This window comes from Ovis aries, chromosome 20, assembly GCF_016772045.2.
Source record: "Ovis aries strain OAR_USU_Benz2616 breed Rambouillet chromosome 20, ARS-UI_Ramb_v3.0, whole genome shotgun sequence".
NCBI lineage: Eukaryota > Metazoa > Chordata > Mammalia > Artiodactyla > Bovidae > Ovis > Ovis aries.
The window spans coordinates 17,363,624-17,380,588 of record NC_056073.1 but is presented as its reverse complement, the minus strand read 5'-3'; the positions used below and the strand labels follow the sequence as shown (position 1 = coordinate 17,380,588).

Below are 16,965 nucleotides of genomic sequence, written 5' to 3'. Positions count from 1 at the left end.
GTTCAGTTAAGCTGCTCAGTCATGTCCGACTCTTTGCAACCCCATGGACTGCAGCACTCCAGGCTTCCCTGTCTATCACCAGCTCCAGGAGCTTGCTCAAAATCAAGTCGGTGATACCACCCAACCATCTCATCCTCTGTCATCCCCTTCTCTTTCTGCCTTCAATCTTTCCCAGCATCAGGGTCTTTTTTTAGACCTCAGAGCCCAGCAAAAGACTGAGTACTCGTCAAGTACTCAGATATATTTCTTGAATGAATGAACAAAGAAGTGAATAGACTGAAGAAGGAAGAAACAAGTAAACGGCAAGCACTGAGGAAGGGCGGATTGAATCCGTAAGTAAATCTGAAGGAAACAGGATCCTTGTCTTGATTGTCTTTGTTGCTCTGGAAGAAAACCAACAGCCTGGGTCAGAGACCCTCACTGCGGGGGACTGCGGTGTAGGGTATGAGCCAGCCGGTTCTTGTTTGCCTTCCACACCAGGGGGCCAGCCATGTCCACACTCCTCGACCCCTCTAGTGCCTCCCCACCCCCAGGGACCACTCCTCCACGCCCGGCCCCTCTCAGAGGAGGCCCCTCTCTGCCTCACTGGAGCGGTAAAAGCCCCCTTTTCCTCAGGAGCCTGCCTCAGACCCAGGAGGCCTGGGACAAGGGCTGGGAAGGGCCTCTGTTGGCACCTTTCTGGCCTCTTCTCCCCGGGAGCCCTCTGAGAGCCAGGGGAGCCTGGCACCCAGCAGCCTATTGGTAGGTGGTGGGAATGGCGGGGAGCCCAGCTCTCAGGGGAGGCGCTCCCTCCCCGCATCCCCCCACAGTCTGCCAGCTGAAGAACCAGTGGTCCCGGTCAGTGCGGGCTTCTCTCAGGCTCCCCAAGCCCATGCCTATAAACACCGCCCTGGGGGGTCACTGCCCCCGGTACTGGCAGCTCTGGCTTTCCCATCCAAGGGCCCCAAGGGGGAAATGACCAGTGGGGTAGGGGACAGAAGCCAGAGCTTTTCCACTCTGCCTGTGGCTGGCGTCCTGTGGGGTGCAGGCTGGCAAGGGGCACCTCCCCTTCCCCACACAGAGCTGGCAGGACAGCCGGTTCATGTCCTCTTCAGCCACAGCCTGCAGAAAGCATGTTCCCCCCAGAGCCACGGGCCACTGGCCAGTCCACTGGGGACATCCCTTAGGGAAGGGAGGGGCGGGAGGGGCAGGGCGGGCCCCAGGCTGGCGCACTGCGGCCAGCCACCCTTCTCCGTGGACTGGCGGTTTTCCTGTCTGGCTCCCTGTGGCCCAGACAGCCCCAACACGTCACTGCAGGGTGAGCGGGCTCCTGCCCAAACTCGAACTCACAGCTTGAGCTCCCCAAGGCTCAGAGCCAGGGCTCAAGGAGAAGGGATGGGGAGAGAACAGAGGAGCCGATGCTGAGCTCCTGGGTGTGGCTCACGGTCCCAGAACAGAGCGGGGAGGGTGCTGAGCCAGAGGAGGGGGAATACTGAGAGGGGCAGATCAATCCCCTGGGCTCCTGGAGGAGGCAGAGCAGAAACGGGAGAGAAAAACTCTGCCCAGAAGAAAGGACAGAAAGCTGGGTGACCAACCAAAGTCAGCCTCTGCACTCCTGACCCTCTCCAACTCCACTGGGCTTCCCCAAGAGACCAGTTCCCTCCTGCCCCCAGGCCTTTGCACATGCCAATCCCCCTACTGGAAGGGTCTTCCCAACCCTTCCTCACAACTCCACTTTTCAAGGCCAGCTCCCAAGCTAGCCCCTCTATAAAATCTCCCCTGATTCTCCCTAACAGGAAACAATGTCACCTTCTGAACTCTCAGAGCATGTTCTTTCTGTCCGCTTTGCCTCCCATGGATTCACTCATTCTTGCAAGTAATTGACACTCGTTACTTAAACAGCCACTGCATCAGGTGCTTAGGGGGAATGCCCTGCTCTCAGGAGGTGGTGACTGTGAGGAGAGTGACATGAGCAGCTTACCCTTCGACAGTGAAAGAAGTGCTAGAACTCAATGCCCTAAGTATTTAAATGAGCGCCTACCACGAGGCGGGTGGGACATGGGCACTTTTGAAAGGTAGTCCTGACCCTCAGAGGCAATACCCTAGCTGAGGGTTCAGGGCCTCAGCCAAAACAGGTATATGAGAAAGGGCTTTCAAGGCCCAGGGAATGGCATTGCAATGGCCAAAAGAATCAGAAAGCATGGGGTGTTCTGGAGCCAAAGGAAGAACATCCAGCCGGTGTACAAAGGACAGACATCCATGTCTGTAGGATAGACATCCCGCCACGCCCGGGTGCAAACACCTCCATGCTGCATGCAAACACCCCCCATGCCAGGTGCAAACACCTCATATGCCCTGGGACAAATGCCCTACTATGCCTTAAAGCTGGCCAGCCCATTGGGAAAGGCTCCATTTCTGTGTGCTACAAATCTCTGAGACCCTTTAGGGGGAATGGGACAAACATTTCTTAAATTACTATCTTCTTTAACTGTCTCAGACAGATGAAGTAACTTGCCCTCTCATAGCTGACAATCAGGGAAGCTGGGATTCGAACCAGGGCTCTCTGGCTGCTCACTCCGTATGCCTGAGTAACCTGCCTCGTGGGGTTAACCCCAGATGCTCATGGGGAGCTCAAATCCTTCCCCTAACTGCTGCAGCTGGGGGCTCTGAGGAGTCTTGTCTCCATTGCCTCCCCACCGCATGAGCATTAATCCTGCTGGTGAGCGCGCGTCCGAAGAAGCCCAGCCTGCACCCAAGAGGACAGAGCTCCTGGGTGTGCAGACTGCTCCCACAGCACCCACATCTCATCATCTCTGAGTGGGGGTTTCTCCACCCCTATTTTCCAATTCTCAGGTCCTGAAAACCTGAGAAAGAGTCACAGGAATTCAGTAGTTGTTACCGTTCTTCAGTCACTAAGTTGTATCTGACTCTCTGTGACCTCATGGACTGCAGCAAGCCAGGCTCCTCTGTCCTCCACTATCTCCTGGAGTTTGCTCAAATTCATGTCCATTGAATTGGTGATACCATCCAAACATCTGATCCTCTGTCTCCCCCTTCTCCTCCTGCCTTCAATATTTCCCAGTTTCAGGGTCTTTTCCAAGGAGTCAGCTCTTTGCATCAAGTCTGGGCCAAAGTATTGGAGCTTCAGCAACAGTCCTTCCAATGAATATTCAGGGTTGGTTTCCTTTAGGACTGACTGGTTTGAATAGCTCAAAGCTTCATTGAGTTACGCAAGCCCCTTCGCCACACAAGGCTGTGATCCATGAAGGGGATTTAGAAGCAGGCTCTGCTTCAAATAAATTCAATATGTGAAAACCAAGGCCAATGGTCACTGACTTACAATGACACCCCCTTCTTCTCCTTTCTCCCACAGTTGCCTGTTGCTGCTCAAGTTCTGGGGCATGATGAAGCCTGGGGTTCCTCCCAACCCTGAGAGTCTATAGTTCCAGGAACAGCTCGACAAGGCCTTACCACTCCCTGAGGCCATAAGGTCTCCCCTTGAGCCAGCTGCCAGGACTTCTTCCACGGACACCGTGCCCCACCTCCACCCCTACTCCTGCATGGCCAGATGCACACTCACACACACAATGGACACACACACGGACACCGTCTCCATGGTCAGACGCACAGCCCCCGACACAAACACAGAGACACACAAACACACATACACAGGCACCCCCTGCATCTTGCAGCTGCAGCCTTAATCCTAGACTTGTTAACAACTGAATTATGAGCCTGTTTTGCGGTAGCTGAGAAGCTGAGGCGGAAAAGGATTTACTGGCTGCATTAAATCATGTGCTTATTGTGAAGTGAGCAGGCCAAGGAGGTGCTCCCTCCTCCTCCTCCCCAAGTCCCGCTAAAGTACCCACCCTCTGACCCACAAGACTGCCTCTGGGGTCCTGTCAGAGTCTTCCAGAGCCCACACCAGTCCCCCGACCCCACAGGTCTTGCAGCAGTGGGCAGGGATTATTTAATCCCCATTGTACAGATAAAAAGACCTGGGGTCTGAAAGAGGGGAGGCCATCTGCCTTGGGCTGTTGTACAAAGAGGCAAAATGGAACAAACAGGCTTCTGAACCCGGTGACCCTGAGACCCTGATTTTACAAGCACGTGTGAGCTCTCAGGGCCCTTTTTTGGGAAGAGGTCCTTTGTTGTTGTTCAGTTGCTAAGTCGTGTCTAACTCTTTGCAACCCCATGGACTGTAGCACTCCACGCTCCCCTATCCTTCACTGTCACCTGGAGTTTGGTCAAATGCATGTCCATGGAGTTGGTGATGCTATCTAACCATCTCATCCTCTGTTGCCCCCTTCTCCTCCTGCCTTCAAACTTTCCCAGGATCAGGGGCTTTTCCAATGAGTTGGTTCTTTGCATCAGGTGGCCAAAGTATTGGCGCTTTCAGCTTCAGTTCTTCCAGTGAATATTCAGGATTGATTTTCTTTAGGATGGACTGGTTTGATCCTAAAAGATCCTTAACCTTAGGTAGAAACGGCACAAGGCCCACAGCAGGCACAGAGCCCGGCTCGCCCTGTAAGATCTCAGGCTGTTAAGGTGAAACTTTTGAGAAAACACAGAGGCCTGCCCTGGTTGAGGGGTCAGGGAAGGAACCTTAGAATCCAGTACCCCATCCCAACTCCATCCACTCCTCATGCTGGTGAATCACAGCCTGAGTACCGGGGGACAAGCTCACAGTCCAGTGTGAAATTCTAACCCGGGCACCAATCACCCAGCCCTGGTCCTCACCACCAGTCACTTCCAGCCAGTGCCCTGCCCCCCATATCTGCATCCACATTCGCATTTTGTTCTCCCCATGGCCTTCTGCCCCCTCCACTGTTTACTCACACACTCTGCCCCCTCTGCTTGCATTCCTGGCAAGTCCGCTGCTAACCCACTGTCTCCAAGCACCTCCCACTCACCCCTTGCCCCAGGTGCCCTCACATAGGCCCTGAACCTGGGACACTAGCAGATTCCTGCCAGGCTATCTTCCCAAGGGAACAGGCCCCCAGGGACCTGCTGAGCCCAGAGAATGTGAACAGAGTCCCAGGCAGCCAGCAAGCTTTCCTATTGGTGTTGGCAGGACCCACAGTATTGTGCTGCCCCCAGAGAATTCTGAGGCATCTTTGGCTCTGGTTAGCCGGTGTTTCTACTACTTCAGGCTGGAGGAGGGCCAGGTACAGTGAAGCACACCCTCCCAGCATGGGCAGCCCTCTTGTCCACCAAAAACGAACAGTGGTCCAGCTGGAACCCCAAAACTCTGTCCAAGTCCCTAACTGAATGCAGAGCAGGCATTTAAAAGTGTTTCTCAGGACTTCTCTGGTGGTCCAGTGGTTAAGACTTCCTTCCCCTGCAGGGGGTGTGGGTTCCATCCCTGGCTGCGGGTTACGATTCCACCTGCCTCATGGCCAGGAAAAAAAAAAAAAAGCATAAAACAGAAGCAATACTGCAACAAATCCATTAAAGACTTTAAAAATTTTGTCATTGTCTAGTTGCTCAGTTGTGTCTGACTCTTTGCAACCTCATGGACTGCAGCAAGCCAGGCTTCCCTGTCCTTTAAAATTGGTTTGCATCAAACGTCTTTAAAAAAATAAATACCATAAAAGTGTTTCTCATTTGTAGTCTTATGAGAGGCTCATAACATACCACTGTGGGTAGGCTTGGCCGTGGTGGGGTGGTTATTCACCCATTTTACAGGAAAGAGGACTGAGGCCAAGAGAGAAGACCCAAGGCCAAGGTGGGAGGTGATGGCACAGTGGGGACAGGTACTCAGAAGTCCTCATCCCCATCTGGACAGAGACAGGGAGGAGGCTCAGGTTCTGCAGAGCCCTGGCAGACAGACCTTGACCCTCCCAAACTTACCAGCAGCAGTTTTCTGTTCAGCTCGAAGGAGACTCCTGTCACAGAAGCTCACCCTTACTCTCACCTAACAGGGCTGACCTCCGCAGTTGGGAGGGGAGCAAACATCCCCTGGCGGGATTTTAAGCCACCCCTCCTGGAATATCCCAGGCGAGGTTAGTTGATCCGTGCATCTAACTGCCTTTCTGGATTCAGTCCCTCAAAGACACTGATTGAAACGGCTTCAGTTTCCCCACCAGCTTTCAAGAGTCCCGGGGTGGGTGAAGGGGGTCTTCCTGGGAAAAGCAGTGCCCTGGACTGAGGAAGCCAGAGAAGCTGGGAGGGGATGTCTTTGGGTCTCCCTGTCTCCTCCAGGCGGGAGGGGGATAAAGTAGAGGCTGCGGCGAGAGCTGCTGACTCCCTGTGATCCCCGTGCTGTTCAACATCCCTCATAAGAGGGTCCCTGCACCCATCCAAGCTAGGACAGGGCGAGGATGGTGGGCGATTTGACAAAGTTGGGCCAAGACTTCAGATAATTCTAAAAGAGGTGGTCAGTCATGAGGGAGTGGCCAGCGGGAGGGAGAGAGGGAAGATGGAACAGTGAGGCCAGGAAGAGTCTGGCAGGAAATTGAGGGAAGAACACATCAACTGAGCTTTGTGTTTGTGAGGGGCACTGGGACAGGCATTGCACACATCTAGTTGTAACCATGGCCTTGAAGGAGGGCAGGAGCATCCCCGTTCTAGAGATGAGAATACGGAGGCTCAGGGAGGTTAAAGTGACTTTCCTTCAAAGCCATTCAAAAACAAATGACTTTCTAAGCTGGAACTCAGACCCAGAGTCTGTGATTCCCATGTCCTAAATGTTTTCTTCCCCACCAGACGCTAAGCTCTTTAGAGAGCTATGACCACTGACTCCTCCCACCACATCTAGTACTGAGTTCAGGGCTTAATAATATAACAGGTGTTCAATAAATATGGCTGCCCTAATGACTTCAGCCAGTTTCCTTGTTTGTAAATTGAGCTAATAATTCTTGAGGTGGACATGCCTGGAGGCAGTGTTTAGATCAGGGCTCTTAGAGGTCTCCTTCCAGCTCTGATCTTTAAGCCTCCAGACATCATCTCGGTGCCATTTGAGCTCAAGAAGGCCTTGAAATGTCCTGAGGAGACAAGCTGGCCACCCAGGTTCTCCCAGTGTCAGGGTATATGACCCTCGGCCTCCACCTTCCACCCCAGGACTGTTGCAGGCTTCCTGGGAGATTTAACACAAAGTGCCCCGGAAGCACATGAAGACTAATTCATTTTATGGTGGGGTGGGTGGGCGGGGGGAGCCACACAAATACATGAAAAAGAGCATGTAGTGATTCACAAAGAAGAGGCTTAAAAGATTCAAGCCTCAGCCCGCCCCTCCCCAGTCACGTGACCATGGGAGACCCTCTCCTCTCTCGGCCTCAGGTTCCACATCAGTGAAATGGGGATAACCGTGCCTGCCCCCAGGGTTTCCCCCAGCCTGCAATGCAGGAGGCGCAGGACACTAGGCTTCGATCCCTGGGTTGGGAAGATCCCCCTTGAGGAGGGCATGGCAACCCACTCCAGTATTCTTGCCTGGAGGATCCCATGGACAGAGAAGCCTGGAGGGCTACAGTCCGTAAGTTCGCAAAGAGTTGGACATGACTGAAATGACCGAGTGTGCACACACCCACCTGCCCTGCAGCCCTCACAGGACTCTTCTGAGCCTCGTGTGAACCAAGACATGAAAGACACCTTTGCAAGCAGGGAAGAGCTGTGCAGAGGCTATTTGCGCTTATTGCATTTAAATTATTGCAGTTTCCCATTACTATCATGATTTGAACATTAGCCCTTAAGGCCTGGGAGCCATTCCTCTGAGGGACTCACGGGAAGCCCACCCTTACTTGTGCTTGGGAAAGGTGACGGTGGGAAGACTGGAGGGAGGAAGGAGGCAGTGATGACCTCGCTTGGTTACTCCTGCATTCCTCATTAAGGGAGGAGCATACGGGCGGGGCTCCTTTTCTGCCCCCTAAGTCAGCGAATGAAAGTTCCTGAAATAAAAAGTTGAATGTGACTCATACAAAGTTCATGGGGAGGAGGACAAGCCCCCAGGAACCCAAACTTCAGAAATTCTGAACCCCTTCAGGAAACAATTCCAGCTCCAGGCAAAGGGGATGTCTGAAGAAGGGGGAGGAGGATACTGAAATTGGGGTCAGTCACCGCCCACCCCCCACCATTTTCTCCTGCTCCCTTCTTCCCCTCCCCCTTCCCTCCCCCCTTCCCTCATCTAGCTTCCTGCCCCCAACACCCTCTGGTGCAGCCACACCTGGCCTTGCATTAGGGACAGTTGGGGGAACCGTGGGAAAAACAATCAAACCCTGGTCAGCCAGATAATTAGCTGTTCCTCTGTGACCATGGCCTCCCGGTCCCCTCCTCCTGGCCACCACCCCCACCCTTGCCTCTGCAGGACAAGCGTTTAGGAACAGCCCAGCGACATCACCTCATTAATGTTAATGGGAAGTCCGGACATGAGCCTGGCCAGTCATAAATTGCCCTGCGTGAGAAAAGGTAAAAGAGTGTGTATCTGTGTGTCCTGCACATGTGTGCATGCGTGCACAAGCCTATGATGTATGTGCAAGTGTGTATCACTTGTGTTGCCTATGAGGATGTGTGTGTACAACCTGTGTACCTGGCACAAAAGAGAAAATATACACATGTGAGCTGAATGTGTATACTGCATCTGTGAGTGTGCCTGTGCGTGTGCACTTGAAAATATCTCTGCAGAAACTTATGCCTTTATAATAAATGTGTGTACCTTTATATCAAAGTATGCACTGAATAATATTTAGGTGCTTGAATGGGCATAGGTCGTGCATACGTGTGAGTACATGTATGATCAACAACACACAGGTACTGTGAGTATGCTCTGTCAATATTTGTGCATCCTTATGGGATTTATCATGTGAGTATTAGCCGCTCAGTTGTGTCCAACTCTTTGTGACCCCACCAGGCTCCTGTGTCCCTGGAATTCTCCAGGCAAGAATACTGGAGTGGGTAGCCATTCCCATCTCCAAAGTATCTTCCTGACCCAGGGATCGAACCTGGTCTCCTGCATTGCAGGCAAGTTCTTTACCGTCTGAGCCAGCAGGGATATGAAGTGTTTGAAATCTGGCCCATATCAAGCACCCAATAAATGTTGATTGTTTTTTATTTTATCATCAATAGACCTAATTATACATGTCAACAAGTACACGTTGGGGGGCCCACTCTGTAAATCTGAGTCTTGGGGTAAGTGTTCTAATGTCTACATCCAAGCTATGCTATGCTATGAATATATCTATGAGTCTAAGGTACACATGCATATATGGACGGTCTGAGTCCATGTGAATCTGTGGCCCTCATCCATGAGGGCAGGTTTACTGGCACACTGACCGCGGGGAAGAGCTGGGCAGCTGCAGCCTGGCCCCACACTCCGGCCCCACACTCCTGTTCCACGGGGCTGCTCAGAGGAGAGGGGCTGGCTCCAGCATCCCCAGCCCTGCACCATGGCCGACGGGGGTCCACAAGCATGCAGGGGCTCACAGGCTGCCCAGGGCCACTGACCGGCCCGAGGGGTGAGTGGGAAGCCTGGAGGCTGCACCCTCTCCCTCCAAATCATCCAGTCTCTGAGTTCTGTCAGCTTCCATCCTAAACCTCTCAATTTGTCCGCTCCCCTCTCCATCCCCTTTCTCAACAGCAATAGCCTCTTGTCCCTCCTAATCCACTCTCCACACTGATGAAAGTGATCTTTTAGAAATGCAAATCTCATCACCTCACTCCCTCAACTGCTTAAAACCCCTTAATAGCTTCATGTTACTCCTTGGATAAGGCCTAAAATCCTCTGCACAGCCTCTGAGGCCCAGCCTGACCACCCTGGCCACGTCTCCCACCCTCTCTCCAGGCCCCAGCTCCTGCCCACAGCCGTCTCCCTCTCCCAGCATTCCCTCCCCCTGGAATGCTCTGTTTCTGCCGGGCTTCTTCTACCCTGGCAGGTCTCACTTCTGGAAGCTTCTACATACAGATCCCCCCCCCCCAACCCAACCCCATTTTCGCACTTTCCTGCCTCCCTGTAAGTCTCTCTACTGCCCTCCATACCCTGGCAGTTCTGCAACTGTGCTCCTGTGCCATTCTCGTCTCCCCTGCACCCTGTGAGCTGTCCTGGTCACCAGGTGTTGCCGGCAGGCTCAGGTCCCGTGTGGCCCAGGTGCCAGCTCTACCCCAGCTCTCAAGGAGCCAGCAGTGGGACTTTCCTGTGGCTCAGTGGTTAAGATTCTGCCTTCCAGTGCAGCGGGTCAGGGTTCAGTCCCAGTCAGGGAGCCAAGATCCCACATGCCTTGTGACCAAAAAAACCAAAACATAAAACTGAAACAATATTGTAATAAACTCAATAAAGACTTTAAAAAAGGCCCACATCAAAAAAACAAAAAAAAGAAGAAGAAGATGAAGCCAAGAGTCTCTTGGGAGAAAGACACAGAGAAGATGGTTAACTGAGTTGGTGCACTGAGAGCTGTGAGGAGGGGCGGGAGGGGTGCTGACAGCACTGGGCCTTAAGAAATGGAGAGTGAGCCAGGACAGGGAATTGCAGCGAAATTTGAACATCACACACAGACAGCATGGTGTCTGCAGCTTGCTGTTATTGCAACATCAGTTACAACACAGGAGGTATTAAGAAGTAAAACTGGGGGATTTTCCTGGTGGTCCAGTGTTTAAGACTTCATGCTCCCAATGCAGGGGGCTCAGGTTTGATCCCTGGTCAGGGAACTAGAGCCCACATGCTGCAACTGGGCCAAAAAAAAAGACCCCCATGCCAACACTAAGAAGCAGCATAGCCTAAATAAATAAATAAATAAATATATGTGTGTGTGTGTGTGTGTGTATATATATGTGTGTGTGTATATATATATATATATATTTTTTTTTTTTTAAAGAAGTAAACCTGGGAAGGCCAGTGGGGACCAGACTGTGGGACTTCAAATATCTTCTCATTTTTATTTAACAATTAGACTCCCATCAGTCCAAAAATTCAAAGACCCATCTGTGTGGGGGACATACCTGCTCATCAGAGAAACCACATGACTAAGAGGAGGCTTCCCTCATGCCTGCTGGAACCAGCCCAAGGACCCCTGGGATTGCCAGTGGTTCACGTCCCTAATTCTCACTGATCACCAGGAAGGAGAGGCCTAGAGAGGAGCAGTGATTTCCCCTTAAACCCAGAGCTCAGTCAAGTGTCTGACTGGCCCCAAATTGGGCCACCCAGCCTGCTCAGGGCCTGTGCCCCCAGGGTCAGGGGTCAGGGGTCAGGCAGCTCCTTCCCTAGGAAGGCTCTGTTCCCCTCTAAGTGGAAAGGACCAGCCCCTCACCAGGCCCCTTGCAGGAGCTCAGGCAAGGCAGCAGATTAGCTGTGTGAGGAGGCCCAGGCGGGGACCAGGGGGTGGTGCCTCCGTGAGGGGGGCCAGGCGCTGTAATCCCCCCCTTTCAGTTGCTACTGCTAACTTAGGGCCCCAGGGGCTTGCTGAGTTTGCCCTGGACCCAGCAACTTCATCTTCTAATGCCTCCCAGAAAGCCCTTTTGTTCCCTCTCTTGCATAAGGTGGTAGGAGCCGCTGTGCGGCCTCCTTCCCCTCGGCAGGCACCTCCTTCATCACTCAGCCCTGAGTCCCTCCTGGCTGCGCCTCCAGTCCCTCCCGGCGTCCCCAAGAACTATCTAGCAGGGGAGTTAAAGCAGGTAACTGCTAATAAAGACACACCTCTGAATCTGTCACCTCTGATTTTGGGGAAGGCCCCTTCTCACCAAACATTGTTAGCCCGTATGCCAGGCAAGAGGCCCAAGAGGAAATGGTCCCACTCCTTGCAGGCTGTTCCTCAGGATGCTCAGGGCAGGGCCCAGCTTTGCGCCTGCTGACGCAAGGCTTATGTGAGTCCCTGAGGTGGTGGCTGGTTCCCCCACCAGCTCCAGAGGTAGGGACTGGGCACCTGTCCACATGAGGGCTTCCTGGGGGCAGGATTTATTTTCCTCTGCTTACCCTCAGGGGCTTCCCAGGTGGCACTAGTGGTAAAGAACCTGCCTGCCAATGCAGGAGACATAAGAGATGTGGGTTCAATCCCTGGGTCTGGAAGATCCCCCGGAGGAGGGCAATGGCAACCCACTCCAGTATTCTTGCCTGGAGAATCCCATGGACAGAGGACCCTGATGGGCTACAGTCCATAGGGACTATGGACTACAGTCCATAAGAATCAGACACGATGGAAGTGACTTGGCATTCACTTCCCTTCAGGGTTGAGGACAGGGCTCTGCACGGTGGGAGTGGAAGAGGTCCTACCAGGGACTGGGGTTCTCGCGACTTACTCTCCACACACGACTTGTAGGCCTGCTGTTGCCGCATCTCAGGAAACTCAGGCTGGGCGGGCCTGTGAGCTCCAGTAAACTAGGACCCTGCTCATCTGGCTCACCAGTGACTCCCAGATCCGAGCATGGCTCCTGCCACCTAGTAGGTATCCCTTAATAATTGTTAACCAAATGAATGAATGATTTTTAAAAATGTTTCCATTTCATTGAATACAAGAGTGAATTAAATAATGAATGAAGCAGCACCAGGAAACTTCCAAGAAAATGGCCTTGCTCTTACACGGGCTACAGTCAAACAGAGTTCTTCTCTTACCTGTGGTTGGAGTTGGAGCTGATACTGAATGACTCAAGAGGGGTGGGCGTGGCCCTCATCCAGAATCTGGGGAGACGCTGTCCAATCTCTAGGGCACAAGAACTCAGACTCCCAGAACACCAGGAGGGAAGGCACCCTGTGGGATCATTGCCACCAAACTCCTCGGGCTCAGCCGAGGCAACTAAGGCCCAGAGAAGGCAAGGAACTTGCCCTACATCACACAGCGAATTGGTGGGGGGAACTAGGACTAGAACTAGGAACTAGGACCCCTGCCTGACTCCCTGTCCAGAGATCTTTCCATTTCGCCAGCAACCCAGCCATGCAAGGCCCAGACACCAGGAGTCTAGGTTCACCCCTGGTCGGGCTGGCGTGGCCTGTGACCCAGGCCCTGGCTGTCCCTAGCAGTGGCCGCCTGGCCACCTGCTGGCCAGAATGCCTGAGAGGCAGTAGGTTTTGCAGTTTGTTTGGAATCAGACAGCCTTACACAATCACGAGGCCTGCAGGAAGCTGGGCAGATCTTTCTTTTCCACCACTGCTCTGGAGCCAGAGGCCCAGGGGCCACAGGGCACCCAGGGCTGAGGGGCCAGATCAGGAGAAGCACAGGGACCCACTGTTTACAGTGGGGATACCTCCCCAGGGCTGTTGTCAACCGCACTCAGGGAGGCACGTTGCAGACTGCTGATCAGACAGCTATGGGGACGGAGGCCAGGACCCCAGGCTGGGAGACCAGGCTCCCCCCTGACAAGTTGATTGTGGAATGAGCTTCAACCACCCTTCCCCTGGGCTGCACTTCCAGACTGTTTCCTGTGTAGGCTCTCCCCAACTCTGTCTACCACACGGCCATCAATATTAGATGGCTCCTGTTCTATAGCATTAGACGGCTTCCCTGGTGGCTCAGAGGGTAAAGAATCTGCCTGCAATGCGGGAGGCTCAGGTCCGATCCCCTGGAGGAGGAAATGGCTCCCCACTCCAGTATTTCTGCCTGGAGAATCCCAAGGACACAGGAGCCTGGCGGGCTACAGTCCAAGGGGTTGCAAAGAGTCAGACACAACTGAGTGACTAACACTTTCACTTCTTTTCACTCTATAGACGCAGCTACTGAGGCTCAGGCAGTTTCGACATCTTGCCAGAGCTCAGTGAGGTATTCAACCTCAGGTCCTTCTGGCTTGAGGGTCTGCTCTTTTCCCCACCTTTTGCAGTTGAGTGGCTCATGACATCAGTTCTCATGACAGCCTGCCTTCCCAGAGCTCTCTGTTAAGAAGCAGGGGCCCCACAAGCACAGGAAAGATACATTGTTGTTTAGTTGCTAAGTCAAGCCCAACTCTTTTGTGACCCCATGGACTGTAGCCCTCCAGGCTCCTTGGCCCCCTGGGATACATTAGGTGCTGCTGTTAATGGACCATGTCAAGTCAGCAGACCTAACCAGTTCACTCCCTTCTAGCTGAAACCATCCATGGCTCCCCAGCATCCACAGGGTAAGGCTCTAGCTCCCCACACTCGCCTGTGAGCTCACCCCTGCAGGCCTCTCCAGACTCAGCCCCATCTCCTCTCTGCTTCAAACCTCATGCTCTGGCGTCTAGAAAGTGACTTCTAAACCAGTTCTGGCCGTGCTGCTTCCAGCCTCCAGACTCACATTCAGAGTACTCTCTCTGCCTAAATATCCCCCAGTCCACTCCTCCTTTCTCATCACTGAGTCAATGAACATAAATTTGAGCAAACTTAGGGAAATGGTGATCGAGAAGCCTGGTGGGCTGCCGTTCCTGGGGTTGCAAAGAGTTGGACACGACTTAGCGGCTGAACAGCAACAAGAGTGTAGTTGCTTTTACAGTGTTGTATCAGTTTCTGCTGAACAGCAGAGTGAATCCCCTGTATGTTTACATATATCCCCTCCTTCCCTTCTCATAATTTTAGATTCAGATAAACCATTACCTCCTTCATGGAGACTTCCTTGCCTTCCACATGCCCCCCAAGAGTGAGTCAGGTACCCCTCCTATGCCTCCTTAATCCTCTGGCATGAGGTAGTATTATACCACCCTAGACAGAAATGATTCACCCCTGTGCCTATCACCTGTCTACCCTGTGAACCAGGCCTCCACCACGGAAACCTAATGGGTGTGCAAGGAATGCCTGCTGAATGCATGAATGAGATGGAGCGATCCTGTGGGAAGGGGCGCTCCAGAGGTATGGGGGTGTCCAGAGGCCTGGAAAAGTCCCCAGCCAGCCTGAAACCCTATGCCTCCCTGCGAACACTGGCCTGAAATCAACAAGGTGAAATATAACTGGGATAAAAGGAAAAGCTTCCTGGCGGTATCTAAGAAGGCTGAGACCAGGCGGCCTGCAGCCCAGGCAGGGGAATGGAACGTCACCTCCTGCCCTCCCCACAGGAGGGTCTGCTATCCTAGGACATCCCAGGGAGGGCATGGCCTCCAGAAGCTCCTGGAACTCAGTCTAGCCCTCTCGCCCTGCTGGAGAAGCATAACACCTCCAGCTCCTGCCCCACAGGCAGGCCCGGAAGTCCATTCACCCTCAGATTGAAGAATAGAAGCCTTAAATAAAGAAAGGTTATATAAGCTTCTAGAAGCAAGCCAATGGCAGTGAGCCGGGGAATGGGGAGCGGGGAGGCAAACCATCCGGGCTTCCTGCCTTCAGCAAGGTCCTCAAAATGACTGAACACTTCACGCCAGATTCTTGACCAGGGAGCAGCTGGGGGAGAGAGAAATGCGCCGTATGCTAAAGCATAATCAATATTGTGACTTAATATTGGGAAAATAAACACACACACCCCTTGTTGTTTTGGTATGCCAACTGCAGACTAGGTTCCTGGCGGGTGGAACAAGGCAGGGGAGAGTGGGGCAGAGCACAGGGCCACAGTTTAAACAAAGTTGACCTGCGCTGCCTGAGTCGTGCTTTTCAGAATGATTGTTTATAGAAATTGGTAAGTTATTAATAATAATGGCTGTCATGCATTGTTCCTTCCCCAGCACTGTACCAAGACGGCATTTTTATGTGCATTCTTTTACTTTGCTTCATTTAATACAGTAATTATACTTTGCTTTACACTTCTTTGCTCAAAGCTAACCTCCAGTGTGTTTGCCGGAATTCTCCTACCTTGCCAAGCACATGAAAATGCTTTGGGAAGGTTACACAGCTAAGTTTTTATACAATTCTTGCAATAAGAACATACATTTTTAGCTTACTGGTGGTCAGAAATGAGAGAAACTCCCTAACTTTCTTGCAAGGTTTTCTCTGAAAATGGTCACACACCCTTTTATCCCAGAAATCCTTGGCACCCACTCTGTGCAGTGAACTCACCAGAAGGCGTTATGGTATTTTCCACAATCCCTTTTTTTTTTTTTTAACCCCATGAGCCTTTTGAGGACAGGTCTCAAAAGTATGGTCTTAAAACTACTACATTATGCCATTCTAACTGAAAGAATTCATGTTGCTGCCTTTTCCTTCTTATGCTGGAAGATGGTTGTTAGTATTCTGACCCTCTATTAAAAGTTTTATTAAAGCTCTGAAAAAATAAGTAAAAATAAGACTACCGCAGCAGCAATAAAAAAAAAAAAACAAAAAAAAAAAACTTCCCTGGTGGTCCAGTGGTTAAGAAACCGCCTGCCAATTCAGGGGACACAGGTTCAATCCCTGGTCTGGGAGAATCCCACATGCCACAGGGCAACTGAGCCCATGGGTCACCCCTACCGAGCCCACATGCCCAAGAGCCCGTGTTCCGCAACAAGAGGGGCCACTGCAGTGAGAAGCCCTCAGACCACAACTAGACAGTAGCCCCCACCTGCCACAACTAGAGAAAAGCTTCGCACAGCAATGAAGACCCAGTGCAACCAAAAATAAAATAAATCAATTAAAAAAATCTCATCACAGCAGAATCGCCCAGGGCCTTTATTGGAAGTGCAGATTCCTGGGCAGCTCCCAGTACCTTCCTTCTCCAGAGCCCCTGGGGTGGGGCCCAGGAACCAGCCTTTTTCACAAGCTTCCTGGTTGTTCCTCTGTGCACTCAAGTTTGAGAACCTCTGGTCTAAAGTATGGTAGGTATTCAGGAAATGTTTGCAGAATGAGCTACTGGTGACTGCGTTTCAAGAGGTACAGTGTAAACAGAAGCGCTATCCGTGGAGTTACGCAGTATTCTTCCTGGCTGGCCATGCGTTGGACAGTATTGCCTCTGAACCACTCACTGGACTTAGCCTGGACACTGGGCTCCATCCCCACCAGTGTTCCTGGTGAAGGTTTCTCTGAGAGCCTTGAGTCTCCTCACTCTGTCCCTCATACCTCCTGCTGGTGGGTCCCCAGAGGGGATGGCCAAGGGATCAATGAATCCTGCCCCTGCAAACTCTATTCTCTGCCGTCTATGAATGACTCGCCGGGGTCACCTTTTGTGGCCACGCTGTAGGTTCAGTTCTGGAGGAAAACAAACTCTCACCCTTAGGTGCCCATCT

General features: G+C 52.4%; 1 long non-coding RNA gene across 1 annotated transcript in view; it reads right to left on the bottom strand.

The window, feature by feature from the left end:
• The window catches only part of LOC114109532 (uncharacterized), a 39,515-nt gene that overhangs the window by 7,591 nt on the left and 14,959 nt on the right, over nt 1-16,965 (bottom strand). The gene's annotated exons all lie outside the window — the stretch shown is intronic.